The sequence below is a fragment of the Choloepus didactylus genome, chromosome 3 (assembly GCF_015220235.1).
Source record: "Choloepus didactylus isolate mChoDid1 chromosome 3, mChoDid1.pri, whole genome shotgun sequence".
Lineage (NCBI taxonomy): Eukaryota > Metazoa > Chordata > Mammalia > Pilosa > Megalonychidae > Choloepus > Choloepus didactylus.
The window spans coordinates 222,814,459-222,828,942 of NC_051309.1; the positions used below are offsets into that span (position 1 = coordinate 222,814,459).

The window sequence follows — 14,484 nt, forward strand, 5'->3', positions numbered from 1 at the left end:
ACAGACATAGGGGACTGGTGGTTTGATGGGTTGAGCCCTCTACCACAGGTTTTACCCTTGGGAAGACGGTTGCTGCAAAGGAGAGGCTAGGCCTCCCTATGGTTGTGCCTAAGAGCCTCCTCCTGAATGCCTCTTTGTTGCTCAGATGTGGCCCTGTCTCTCTAGCTAAGCCAACTTGAGGGGTGAGGTCACTGCCCTCCCCCCTGCGTGGGATCAGACACCCGGGGGAGTGAATCTCCCTGGCAACGTGGAGTGTGACTCCCGGGGAGGAGTGTGGACCTGGCATCGTGGGACGGGGAGCATCTTCTTGACCGAAGGGGGGATGTGGGGGGGGATGGGATGGGCTTCGGTGGCAGAGGGAGTCCGGAGGGGGCCGGGAGGTCATTCTGGTGGGCACTCTTACGCACACTTTAGACAACCCTTTTTAGCTTCTGGAGAGTTGGGGTAGCTGGTGGTGGATACCTGGAACTGTCAGGCTACGGCCCGGAACCCATGAATCTCGAAGACAGTTGTGTAAAGATGTAGCTTATGGGGGGTGACGAGGGGATTGGGAGGGCCATGGGGACCACACTCCACTTTGTCTAGTTTATGGATGGATGAGTGGAGGGATGGGGGAGGGAGGCAGACAGACGAAGGTACCCAGTGTTCTTTTTTGCTTCAGTTGCTCTTTTTCACTCTCATTGTTATTCTTGTTATTCTTGTGTGTGTGCTAGTGGGGGTGTCAGGGATTGATTTGGGTGATGGATGTGCAGCTATGTGGTGGTGCTGTGAACAGTCGAAAGTACGATTTGTTTTGTGTGACTGCGTGGTATGTGAATGTATCTCAATAAAATGAAGATTGAAGGGAAGAAAAAAAAAAAAAAGACATAATGCTGAGCAAAATAAGCCAGGCACAAAAAGAGAAATATTGTATGTTACCACTAATGTGAATTCTGTGAAAAATGTACAATGTTTTATACTGTAGAATGTAGGGGACCTAGAGATACCAATTAGTGGAGGGGGAATGATAATCTAATAAGAACAGATAAACTATGGAGGGTAATCTCAATGTTATGGGAATGCTCAGGAATGATTATGGTTTGTAAACTTTCTTGGATATAGTAAGATCATGTTGGAAGCAATAGAGTTATTTTAGGTTTTTTTTTTCTCTTATTCCTTTGTTTTCTTAGGGGTTGTTAATTTTCTTGGGGTATGATAGGAACATGTTGGAAGCAATGTAGTTATTTTAGATTATTTGTTTTTCTTACTCCTCTGTTTGGACATGGTTTATTAATTTTCTTGGGGTATGGTAGGAACATATTGGAAGCAAAGTAGTTATTTTAGGTTATTTGTTTTCCTTAATCCATTGCTTTGTTTGAAATGTTGTGGAGGTTTTTTTGGTTGTTGTTTGCCTGTTTGTTTTTAATTTTTTGATAAACAAAGTTAAAAAATTGAAAAAAAATCAGTAGAAAAATGGGAGTAAAAACTAAATGACAAATAGGGTGGGATGGGGGGATGGTTTGGGTATTCTCTTTTCACTTTTATTTTTCATTCTTATTCTGATTCTTTCTGATGTAAGGAAAATGTTCAGAAATAGATTGTGGTGATGAACGCATAACTATATGATCATACTGTGAACAGTTGATTGTATACCATGGATGACTGTATGGTTTGTGAATATATTTCAATAAAACTGAATTAAAAAAAAAAAAAAAACTAACTCTAAAGTCTTACCTTCCATACTTAGTATTTATATATATATATATCCTAATTTGTAATATCAGTTATATAGATAAGTATTGGTTGTGAATTTCATATAAGTAATCTATGGAGTAAAATCAGCATGACCCACCGTACATATTTTTCTAAGTTTAATTTTTAAAAAGTTTTCTGAATTTATATGATTAATAATGGAATAAAACTATTTATGGTTAAAAGTACAACCATATCTATTCCACAATATGTTTATAAACCTTAGTGTGGTCACCCCAAACATTTTCTGAAACATTCACTTAAAATTTTCCATTAAAAATGTGTTAAGTTGGAGTTCTCTGTATGGAGAACTTTTGCAACTGTCCTGTTAGTTTGAAACTATTTCAAAATAAAATTTAAAAAAAAAATGTGTTAAGAGAAGGATGATAGTTAAGGGCATTCAATTATTCTATATCAGGAAGTGACTTTCATAAGATGGAACATAAAGTACAAAAGACTATATCTTATTTAATTTAACCATAACCCTGTCATTAAATTCAATCACACAGTTTTCATTTGACTATGACTCCATGAAATTACACAATATTTTAGGTTGCTTTGTAGTTCTTATTTTTTCCTGACTAAACCACAATACTATTGAACTGCCTTCAACCAATACAAAACTTACTAGTAAAACACCCTGTTTCCTTTATCTATCTGATTTAACCTCAACTGTCTTCACTTTGTTCTTGACCACACCCGGCAAAAACAGACATGGTCTTACCCCTTATAGGAAATTTACATTAAATTATTTTCCAATCCCTTACAGCAAGGATACTGGCTCACACTGAAAATTACAAACTAAGGACTCATAATTTATATCAGTCATCTTGTTCCATTCACTACGAAATCTAGTAAACTAACAAGTTCAGCCACATATTTTCCTACCTCTTTACCAACAAGTTTTTACATTATAGTAAAGGGAAAATGGTTTCTGAGGCTGGTTCTTAAAATTGTGCAAATGTTCAAATTTTACTTTCTTCTACCTTCTATTCTCCATTCCCCCACTGAGAGGAAAAAACAACGTATGACAGAAATGATTATGTGTAGTTTTAAAAGTACTAAGCAATTAATCATAATATGTAAAATAATAATTTACCAAGTTTATCTTCTCTATAAAGACCAGTTTTGTTTGGTTCATCAGGTTTATCACTTAGTATTTTAGGTTCAATTGTTTTCAACATTTAGTTTTTATAATAAGCAATAAAAGAACATTAAGAACATCACACTATATGTTCAAATTTTATATTATCACCTATTTGCTTAATCAGAATACTAAGCTTTAGTGAAGTTATGGCCGTCATGAAGTGGTTAAGAACCACGGTGGAAGTAGATTTAGATGGGAAAGCCTTCATGTCTATACTTGTTCAAGCATGAATCCTCTTACCAACTGAGCTGCACCCATGTAACCAATGCAAAGACATGATTCAGGCATTAACATTCAGCTGTCAGCGTCTCTGAAAGCCAGCCTAGACCAGCTGAGTTCATTTCTTCATTTACTGAACATGAGACTAGACACTAGGTTCATATTGGATACATTACTTTTCTTATATTAAAATGTCAGTGTTTATCAACCATGTGTCTGGTACAATTCTAGGGACACTCTAGCATTTCCAATTTGAATACCCATGACTCCAAGAAGTAATAATTTTCATCTCCACTGCAAAGATAAGAACACTAAGGCTCAGGGGTAAGAGATGATTTGGGAACACATACTCAGGTTTCCTTGACACTTGCCTTATACTCTACTGCCCCTCTAGTTTTTTGTTATTTTTTTTTTTAAATGATTTTGTTCAATGGCTTAAAATAGACAGAGCAACTTTCAGGGGTGAAGGGCAGTTAGAGCAAAGCAAAACTCCCATAAGAATAAAACCATACTTTCTGGAAGGTGACAAGTTTGCTACAGTTATATATTAAATAGTTATAGCATATTTTCCGTAGATTTTTCTAAAATAATATGTTTCTAAATCAAATTTGAATTAAAAGAAAAGTATTTTAAATCACACGACACTCTCGCAATGAAAGCATCTTGATAGAAGAATGATTTGTAATCCAAAATATCTACCTCACTTTTTTTTCATAACCTTAAACTTTATGTCAGGTTTTCTTATGTATATATTCTTTTCATGGATGACTCTCTAAAATTTACTTCATAAATGGGTATAAAGTATATATTACACAAGCTGCTGCATTCTTGTATATGTGTACTACACTGTAAGTCACAAGTAGGAATAATTGTTTTCCTGATATTGCTAAAAATCTTTCTAGAAATGTTCTAAAACTGATTGTGGTGATGGCAGCACACTGTGAATATATGAAAAACCACTGGATCTTTCTGGAAAACATTCAAAGTATGAATCAAAAGCTTTTGAAATGTTCGTATCTTCTGAGTAGTTTAACTTTGAGGAACTTATTCTAATGAGAGTCATACAGATTTCTGTTAATGTGTAAGGATATTGATCAAATTATAATATCCAAAAATTGCAAACTGCCTAAAAGACCATCAATACGGCAATGTTAAACAGATTATGGCACACCTATACAATGTAATTATCTATTGCTTTTAAAAATCACATTTTCAAAAATTATTTCACAAAAACATAAAGCATATTACAAAATAGTATTCATGTACAACTTCAATTTTATAAAAAAATACATACGTATGCCTAAGAAAAAGTATTGGAAGGATATAGAAACAAATATTAACAGGAGTAACTTTCAGCTGGTAGGAGAGAGTTCAGGTGATTTTAATTTTCTTTATACTGTCCTGGTTTTTAATTTCTCTACAATAAACAATCCTTTCATAACTTTCACATAATAAATTTTACTTTAAAACCAGTAGCCACTTTGGAAAAGTTCAAGCTTCTCATTAAAAAATAAAACTAACAAAGCCCATCAGCATTTCCTAGAGGCCCTATGTGTATGCATATAGTACTTCTATAACACAATAAAATAAATTCTAATGATCAAGGTTAATTGTACACAGTTAATGGTGACAACATGGCAACCATGAGGTGACCAAAAGCATATTAACTCCACTTGATATGCAAAACCAAATTTATATTTTTAAAATAATGGTATCAAATCATATATGCTTCCCTAGCTAGGAAAATTCAGCATATATGTTCATTTCAAGATTTAAAATAATGATTTATCATACTTGAAGGGGGAAAAATAAGCAAAGAATATACTTAATCTTTAGCGGCAGTGAAAAAGGATAACATTCTGCATTACAGGAAGGAATTCAAAGATACAGTGAAGCACAGTTGAGAAGCTTTTCATCACAAATATGAAACACTAACTTCCAATACATTTGGTTCCTGCAGAGATCATCAAAAAGGAAGACAGCTTAAAGTGACAAAATTGTAATAACCAAATGAAGGCTTTGATTTATTTATGCATACGTGTTATTAAAAACTCTTAAAGTCCACATTGCAGAGTTTTATGTAAATATACTGTATTTAGGAGGTAGTCAGAGGAAAAAACAATTCAACTTTCCCTGATATCATAATCCTCTAGAGTCAACATTTAACCTCTTCAAACATGTAAGAAAACAGGGAGGCACAATTAAGTTTCTCCAGCTTCAAAAGAAATCTGGTTCACTGGTTCACTGGCCAAAAATACAGAAACGTTAAGATTCAAGAGGTGCAAAGGATGAAGACTCGACTGTCACTACTGATTACTTTTCAGATTAGTACTTTTTGAGTGGGTTACATTATTGTGAAAGCAAGAGAGCCAAACTAGTTTTTGTTAAATAAGATACTTAAAAAGATTAACAACAATATAGGCACATTGACATTTTCTCAGCAAAAATCATTGTGATGCATTTGCATGTTAATCTAAAACTGATAGTCATTGAATCTATGAAAAACTGCAAATCAACAAAATTGTATGAAATGGCATGATTATTGTAGAACACAGTGTTATTTCTTGTTTCACATTTGTTAATAAGGCATCAAAATTTCAAATCACTAAATGCCTACACAATGTTAGGAGGTTGTCTTTTTTTATTATCTAGATATCCCTTTTGATAATAACAAAAACTGGCTATTCACTTTTTATATTGCTGATGCTTCACAGTTACGAACTTTTCAAAATCTTGTGATAAAAAAACAAACTGGGACATCAGCAAACTGTTATTCCTTAAACCCAATTACCACCAAGGCAGTATCACCTAAACCAATGAAGCTGCCTCTGCAGCTCTTCTTAGAGGGCCGGGTGAGGAGGGGGGGGGGTTACATGAGGTTCACTTTCTAAATACTTGTTTATACTGTACATTTAGGTTTTGTGCTCCTTTCTGTATATGTCATCCTTTATAACTTAAAAAAGGCTTTAAAATGCTTATTTTAAAGTGTTTGTTTTCTATGTACAGCCTTCTTAAGCCTCCACAGCTAAGAGATGTTAGATAACACAAGATTCAACAGATGCAATACTGTTTTGTCTATGACCAAAACGCTAGCAAGTCCCCATATGATCTTCTTAACCTCAAACCAATTTGATAAACTAAATTTTGTTTCATGACAAAATCCCAGGAACTCACATTTCTTAAAATTAAAATACCTACCTATATAACATGTCCTATTATAGAAAAGTATTTTATTGTTATTTAATATCTAATTATCTATTAAAATTATCTATTAAAATAAGGATGATGCAAGCCATGAGGAAAAAGTCAGGACACACCCATACTTTAAAAAAATAAAGAAAAGTAATCAGACTGAAATCTGGAGACCTTATTGTACCATGGTATTCTACTGGGCCTGAGGAGTCCCTGAAGTCTCAATTTTTCCATCTGTTAATTGGGTTGAATAATTCTTATGCTTTCCAACTTCACATAAAGAAAAAAAAAAGTCAAGTTATTGTGTGGGAATTCTTCCAAACACCTCAGGAGGTGCCATACCAATATGCAAGGTATACTGTTTTATCTTTCAGTATTTCCCTTCTCTTCAAAATAGCCCTAAACCTGGATAGAAAAGGGAACCTAGTAATATAAAATATAAGAAGAGGAAAAAAGAGTTAACGTCATTGATGATACAGATCTATATCTAAATAAATTTTAAACAAGCCAAGAATCCTTTTTCCAAAGAACTTTTCTGAATTTAAGATCTTGTCAATAAGCAGATGTACTTTAGAAGCAACAACACATATCCGTCTAGAAAAAAGTGAACATTCTCAAAATTCCCAATATGCCTTTTATCTTCTTTTCATGCCATACTCTATAGATACAACATAAGAGAGAAATGTTTAAACTTACTTAACTAAGGTGAAAAGTAAAAATTGAAAACAAAACTCCATAAGCTTTTTAAAAATGTGTTAGTTTTAATATAATCAATATCTTAAATTTGCCTTTATAAATATTTATAAAAAGGTTAGCCTGCAGAAATAAAGGCTCACCATTCATTTAAAAACTCAAATGTTGGGCATGTTTATTAACAGAGGAATAAATCATATGAGTTGCTCTTTCAAAAAATAATACTCTGCTCTTTTATTTTTTTTTAAGTAAAACTAAAAAAAGCAGCATTGCACCAAGAAACAGATTTTATGGCTAAATACCAAAATCTAAATTTTTTAAAACCTTAATGATTTTAATGTTTAAAGTGTCTAAAACAGACAAGATTATCTTTTTGTTTTAAAAGAGCCCAGTGAACAAGTATGCATAACCCACCTTCTTTTTGATGGACAAAAACAATTAAGAATAAACAAAATAATCAACAATGTCTACTAAGTCTTTTTTTTTAGTTGTTGTTTTCAATTACATATTTTTAGCTTATTTTTAAAAACTTGCCAGTGTCTGAATTTCCTTTCCAGGTCCTTTCCTAGGGCCACAATGGATCTCTCATATTTTCACTTCATTGCCATCTTATTTCATTGATAATTTTATTAAAACAGGAAGACTTCTGTCAAAACCCACTTTGCTATACAAAACACAAACTTCTTATTAACTTGGACACATTTCACTTACGTATATAAAAATGTATAATATAGTGAAAAGAAAGTATGACAAAAATACAAGCAAGATCCCTTGCCTCACTCCAACTTAACTCCCCTCACATTAGTTACATTAAACATTCCTAACCTTGAGTACTCCCCCTCACATTGAGCTTTCACAGAAAAGTTGAACACTTTCAAAGGAAGGAAAAAATGTGACATAGTGTAAAGAGCCAGGTAACAGATTTGTCCCCAGAGCCTTGGAACTTCTCAAGGCCTCAGTTTTCTCTAGTCGAATAAAGTAGTTGGAATATATCTCTTCCATGTAAAGAGGCTGCTAGGGACTTAATTCAGGACCTACTATATTCCTACTATATTATAAAAACCTGGAAATGACCCAAATGTTAATCAATATACCAAACAATGGTATCTGATCCTTAAAAAGCTTTAGACCCACATGTGCTAATTTGAAAAGATGTCCCGGATGGCCTGTTAAGACAAAAGAACAAAATGGAGATAGTATGACTCCATTTGTATGTATTTTAAGAGAGGTAAACATACATATGCACAAAGATTTTCTAGGATACACAAGCAACTTCCTAGAGGTTATCAGTGGGAGCCTGCGGACAATTAATGACTTCCTTTTTTTTTTTTTTTTAAACTTCTTAGTCTTCCATAATATTGAAAAAAAATTAAAGAAAGAACATGTTTGAATTTTTTAAGAAACCAAAAGTAAAGCCGTGATGATCCAAGTTCTGCAATTACAAGACTGGGTTCAAATACTGGCTTTGCTATTTACCATCTGTGTGAAGTTAGCAAGTTACCTAACTCGGGTTTCTCCATTAGGAGAAAGCTGGAGCCTCAGTTTCTGGAGAAGTAAAGAGGAGAAAAGAGAGCCGTCTTCATAAAATTGTTGGATAGATAAAAGGAAATCAAGCACGGAAGACACTAGTACAGCAATACGACAATAACTGTTGGCAGGTACTATGATAATTACAAACATTATAATCCAGAAACTGGTGTCTTTAGAATCAGAGACTTGACAGTTCATTCAGGAATAGTCAACTTCACAGACAACCAATTTCCTCTACTCAGAACTCATTCAATATCATCAGTACAAGAGAGGATGTTTGTTCATTTAAGGTTAAGAAAGAAAAAGGACTATCACAGGCAACAGGTGGGTTGATGAACATGGTAATCAGAGCATTTTGGCTTTTAAGTGTTATCTACTAGTATAGCCTTACTGATGCCTGCCATAGGAACCAGAATATGCATGATCAGACAACATTCTGATCTTTACAGAATGTTGAATACATAGGAGTACACTCTTTCTAGTAATTCAAGCTTCCAACATGATTTTTAAAATTTTAATAGAAAATGATTTCTCACTTTACTAAAATTTTATGACACTGAGAGTTCAGGCACATAATTTGCCAACAAAAAAGTATCAATCAAGTGAGAGATATAAAAATGAAATCTCCATGCAAACAAATTTTTAAAAACTGTGCTAAACAGCTTTTTGGAACGGAACTGAATGTTGTCAAATCAAAATACTCCAAACTTTAAACCTGGTCTTTATACTAAAATTACTCTTAGAAAATACCACTCTAATAATAATCAATTTAATTTTTCCAACAGTCCAAGAATATATCTTAAACTTCTATGTAACTGAGAGGATGTTGCCACTAAGGAAATGTAAATCAATACACAGTAAAACTGATTTTAGTCTATCATATTACAATTTTAACAAGGCTTCCTGGAATTAGAGAACAGTTTCAATATCAACAAGATGGATTAAAACTTGGTTATCCCAATTAAAATTATAAGACAAAAACAAAAGATCATAGGCATTCAATCCTTTTCAATATGAAAATAAAATAGTCTCCACTTAATTATTTACTGTAAGTTTATCAGGACTTAAGCCTTTAGAATGGTAACTATTTCAAATCACACAAGTAGTTACATCTGAGTACATTAAAGAGTTATTGTAGCTTTCCTGAGAGTGACCTGAAGTTCCCACTAAAAATAATTGGCACTTCAATGAGGGTCTAAGAACTGCATGCCTACTTCATACATCATTGCACTGTGCTAAACAGGCATTTGGAGATTGTCTTCAACCAGCTACATGAAAGCAAGAGAAGGATGGGGGGAGGGAGATCTTTTATAAAAAAACAAACACACACTATTCTTAATTCACCCATCACCTATAAGCAGGAGCTATCAGGTACACCATTTTAAAATACGCATATTTCTAATTTCCCAACATTCAAAACAAAGCAAGCAGATAAACTACCACAAGCAGAGCTTCCTACCCCTTCTCACCCGGACACAGTGCTTTGCCAAGAACACAAGCCCAAGTAAAATAACCAATGCAATTTCCTTGTTTACTTAAAGAGTTGCAGAAAACATGTTGACTGCTTCTGGGGCTTCTAAAACAAATTAATTTCCAATATTTCAAAGACTTCTCATGATCATGTGTGAAATGTTATAGTAGTGATTCCTTCAGCTAGTAAAAAATCTGGTTCTGGCTTTACAAAAAGGGTTAAATTTCACACTGCAGTTTACCAGCATGCCTTGTTTGCAACCAGAAGGAAGAGGGAAAAAGAGAGCGGAAAAAGCAGCAAAACATACAAGATGGAAAACATCACTACCTCCTTTGGTGGTTATGAATAATTTTAAATGACCCAAGATACAAGGGAGAAGTGTTCATGAATAGAAAGAATGGGGGTTAATAATCTGAAACCGGCCCCTTCCAGATTCATACTGATGTCGGAGAGGAGAAAGAATTTATTTACACTGCAGTGCCTGGCAGCAAACATGGCTGCCCCTGCCCCCTTTAAATGTGAATATTCTTCACTCCCTCACCAAAACCATCAAATTATGGTCATGTCTTTCCCTAGCTCTCTACCATAAGACAAACACATCTCCTCCTCGCTCAAAACTGTAAACCCCCCACCTCTCCATTTCACAACAATCATAACACCATAACCACTAGTGTCTCTATTCTCTAGCCTTGAAAGAAAAGGCACAGGATACACATAAAAATAGGAACAAAAGGTTTTCCTTTCTTAACATTTTAACAACCCCCATCTCCTTATTTTTCTCCCACTCTCCTGATGCTCAATCGTTCTCATCATTCAGTTATTTTCTTCCCCAACTCAATCCTGTCTTCCAGTTTCCTGAGCATTTCCTTTCCTCATATTGTATCTCCCTCAACTATATCTCATCCCTTTTCCTAATCCACCTTCTCCTCCACGTCCATTCCCTCGTTTCTCCCATGAGCCCCGTAAAATTCTCCATTTCTCCATCAAATTCTACCCCATTTCCCCATATTCTTGTTTCCTTACTCCACCCCCAAACCTCCCTGTTTCTTAGCGAACCCAGTTATCCAACCTTACCTAAACCCAACTCTTCTCCTCGTTCCCTGCCCCTCTCCCGAACCCATCTTGATTCCCGCCCCCATCCCACCTCTATTCCCAATTCCCCGCTCAGCGCCACTCCACTCTAATCCCCAACCCTACCTCCCCTGCCCCACCCCCCGGTCCCCTCCACAGACCCCTACCTCGCCATCTGCTCCTCCCTCAGACTCCTCTGGAACCTTTTCGGGCCACCCGCTTCCCTCCCATCCCCACCAGGGTCGGTCTTCCGCCTCCTGCCCCATCCCCAGGTCGCTCCCTCGCAGTCGTTCCCTCCTCAGCTCTTCCTTCCAACACGCACACATACTCTCTCACACACGCATAGACACGCACTTTACCTTCAGTTTGTTCCATTCTAACCCCCCGGCCGTGTCAGTACGATCACAGGAGACACACGGAGGCCCGGAGTGGGGTTTGGATGCGGGGAGCCGCCGCGGCCGAGGGGGGAGGAGAAGGACCCAAGCTAGGCCGCATGAAATCCCCGGGCTAGATTTCCCCCGTGCCGGGCGCCCCAGCCATGGCGGCTGGCACCGAGGAGGGCCACGGCCGGGTCAGGCCGGGCGGGGAGCGGGGAGCAGGAAGGCTGCGGGGGGTGGGGTGGGACGGGGAGGTGGAGGGACTGGGGAGTCGCCTGTGGAGAGCGGCCGGGCCGGGCGGCAATGCCCTCGGGGCTCGACTCCGCCTTTGCGCGCCTCTCGGCGGCCACCCGTGGCCAGCCCCCTCAGCCTCGACCTCCGCCTGGGTCCTGGCCGCCGCCGACGACGACGACCACGACCGTCCTAGCGCCGCCGCGCACAAAGCCCCCCCACCCAGACTCTCCGGGCGCCGCCGCCGCCGCCAAATCCTCAGCGCCTCATTGGCCGCTGGCCGCGGGGCCTGCCGGGAAGTGCAGTCCCAGGCCTCGGCGCCGGGACCGCGGAGGAAGGGGCTGGGCAGGGGCGGAGAACCAGGCCTGCGAGTGGCCGGAGAGGGCGGACGAGCGAGGAGACCGCGGGCGACATAGGCAAAGAGGCAGGAAGGAAGGATGGGAAGGAGAGTAAAAAAAACAAAACAAAACAAAAATAAAAACAAAACGAGAGGACAAATGAAAGGTTGGGCCTGGGGGATGAACTTGTGATCTTGCGTGTTGGTCCTTATTGAATAACTGCGCACATTAAAATACCGTATGGTCCTGCTCTGGGTGACACGGCTACACGGTTCCGAGATGTTAGAAAAAACCCACAATCGAGGACTGGGAAATTGTAGAACAAGTAATGTGCCCCCTTGGCGGGTTTCCGCCCGACAGCTGTCGAGGAAGAACTCTGTCCACATGGGTCGGCGTCTGGAAACCAAGGCAGCAGTTTAGGGATGGCGCCTTGGGAGAGGCCTTACTCTTACCCATAGATGCTAGCACGGTAAGGCCGCGGCGGCCCTCAGGGCCTCTTAGGAAGCTCTGCACCTCCGGGCAGGCCCGGACCCTCACACCCCGTCTCTTCCTGCTCCCTCTGCGGGCCCAGGGCCTGTGGTTAAAAGCTCGAGGAGAGCCGACCCCCACGGCGAGGACCCGCGGGCTCGGGGCCCTGCCGCCCTCCCTGCCGCCCTGTGCATCGAGGGCGTGGAGAGCATTTGCCCAGGACAGAGCCCATGGAGATACAAGAGGAGAAAGACGTAGTCGAAATGCTCAGCAACCCTCCCCAAGCCGGGAAATTTATGTAAAACAACAAACGGTCCTAGGTGTGGGACATGGTGAACTAGTCCTTCAGGAGCACGCAGCTTTGATATTTAGGGGAACCCGGTGGTAAAGACTTAGAACGATTGCAGCACAGAGACTTGGACGTACAAAGGAAACACGGATAGCATCAGACGAGGAAACCAGTACTCTGCTTTCTGTTCTGACAATGGTAAAGCCATGTCAGCAGTAGACCTTATGCTCTCGGTAGACGTTCTACTGCCGCACTAATTGGTACTGCTAAAAGAAATTCTTCATCTTTTTATCTTTAAATACCACTCAAACAAGAAAATAAAATGAAAGATTCCAATTATTTTAATTATTTTCAATTATTTTAATGTATTGGTTTAGTTAATATATGGTTTAGTTTAATGTATTCTTTTTTAATTCATTTTTTAATTGAGATATATTCACATACCATGCAGTCATACAAAGTGTATTCGTTTTTAACATCATCCTGTTAATGATACTGAGGACGACATTGAGAATTAAGAGTTCCCATTACTATAATCATTAAATATTTTTAAACCTACTATTTGAATAGGACCAAAATTAAAGGAATCTGTATTTGTTATAAATACGTCTCTTTACAACACAGACAGCCAAAGGGGCTACCTGAGCCTATTTCAGTTTGATTCTATTTCTTCAAAAGAATGGTTAGTCTTTTTGTTTGTTTGTTTGTTTCTATAATCATTTCTATCTCCATCCTTCTTTTTCCATCCTCATTGCTTTGTTGATAAAGTGTTGCCTTGACCTGGCACCTGGACTTTCTTTCCCCTTTAGAAGAATCTGGTAAATTGTCTCCAGGGATTTTATTTTAGTCTGCTCCTACTAGATATGCTGACAACAAAAGTTTAAAATTGAAATTATTGAAGTAGATGCATAGCTTCTCCCTGCAAAAATATTAGCATATACAGTGTTAATATTTGATCTGGAGCCATATTTAGGGAAATGACTGTTAAAAAAATAACTTACATTTTCAGCACCTAACATTTTCCGAGGTTCAGAAGCTGCCTTTTTTCCATAGAAAATGAGCAAAAAGTTTAGTAAGACAGCAACCTAACACAATTGTCGGGGCAAGTTATGGAGACAAAATGTTTCTCTTCTCAAAATTATATCCAAACAGTGTTTACATAATGAATTGTTTATCCTGAAAGTCAAAAAATTGCCAGGCCTGGTCACAGGAAATGGCAGGCATTGCTCTGAACAAATGAATTTCACCCAGAAGGGGTTCTTCCCCTTTCAGAATAGGATTGCTGACATATGGCCATGATAGAAAACCTAGCTCATCTCCTTCCAGATACTGAACATGGAATTGTTCATCTAATTTCTCAATACTTAATGATTTTCACTGTGCCTGGTTGTAAGTGAATACAATGCATGAATAAGATTTCCCGGTATAAAATGTCTCCCAGGGAACTGAGGAATATTTTTGCATCCTTTATCATCTTTTCCAGAAACGTACAGGTACATGGTAGTGCATGGATTAATTTATGAGATTAAAGTGAAAATTACCTTGCCTTTTAGAACTCAAAATGTACCATAGAGAATTTTCAGGAGGCAAAGGTGAAGAGACCAAGGCTTTGTAGAAACTATTAATTCCAGCAAACTTAAAACGTGAAATGAAACCTCGACGTGGAAAGGTGGGCGTCAGGCATGCCACAAAGGGACCTCTAGTGGTCAAACTGAAAAGTTTTGCCT

At 38.0% G+C, this 14,484-nt stretch overlaps 1 protein-coding gene across 6 annotated transcripts in view; it reads right to left on the reverse strand.

The window, feature by feature from the left end:
* NSD3 (nuclear receptor binding SET domain protein 3) overlaps window positions 1-11,874 on the reverse strand; it is a 140,996-nt gene extending 129,122 nt beyond the window's left edge. For all 6 annotated transcript variants that reach the window (XM_037831388.1, XM_037831387.1, XM_037831383.1 and 3 more), the window contains exon 1: window positions 11,414-11,874. The gene's annotated coding sequence lies outside the window, so the exon portion shown is untranslated. The remainder of the gene's footprint in view (window positions 1-11,413) is intronic.
* Window positions 11,875-14,484: the final 2,610 nt, after the last annotated feature.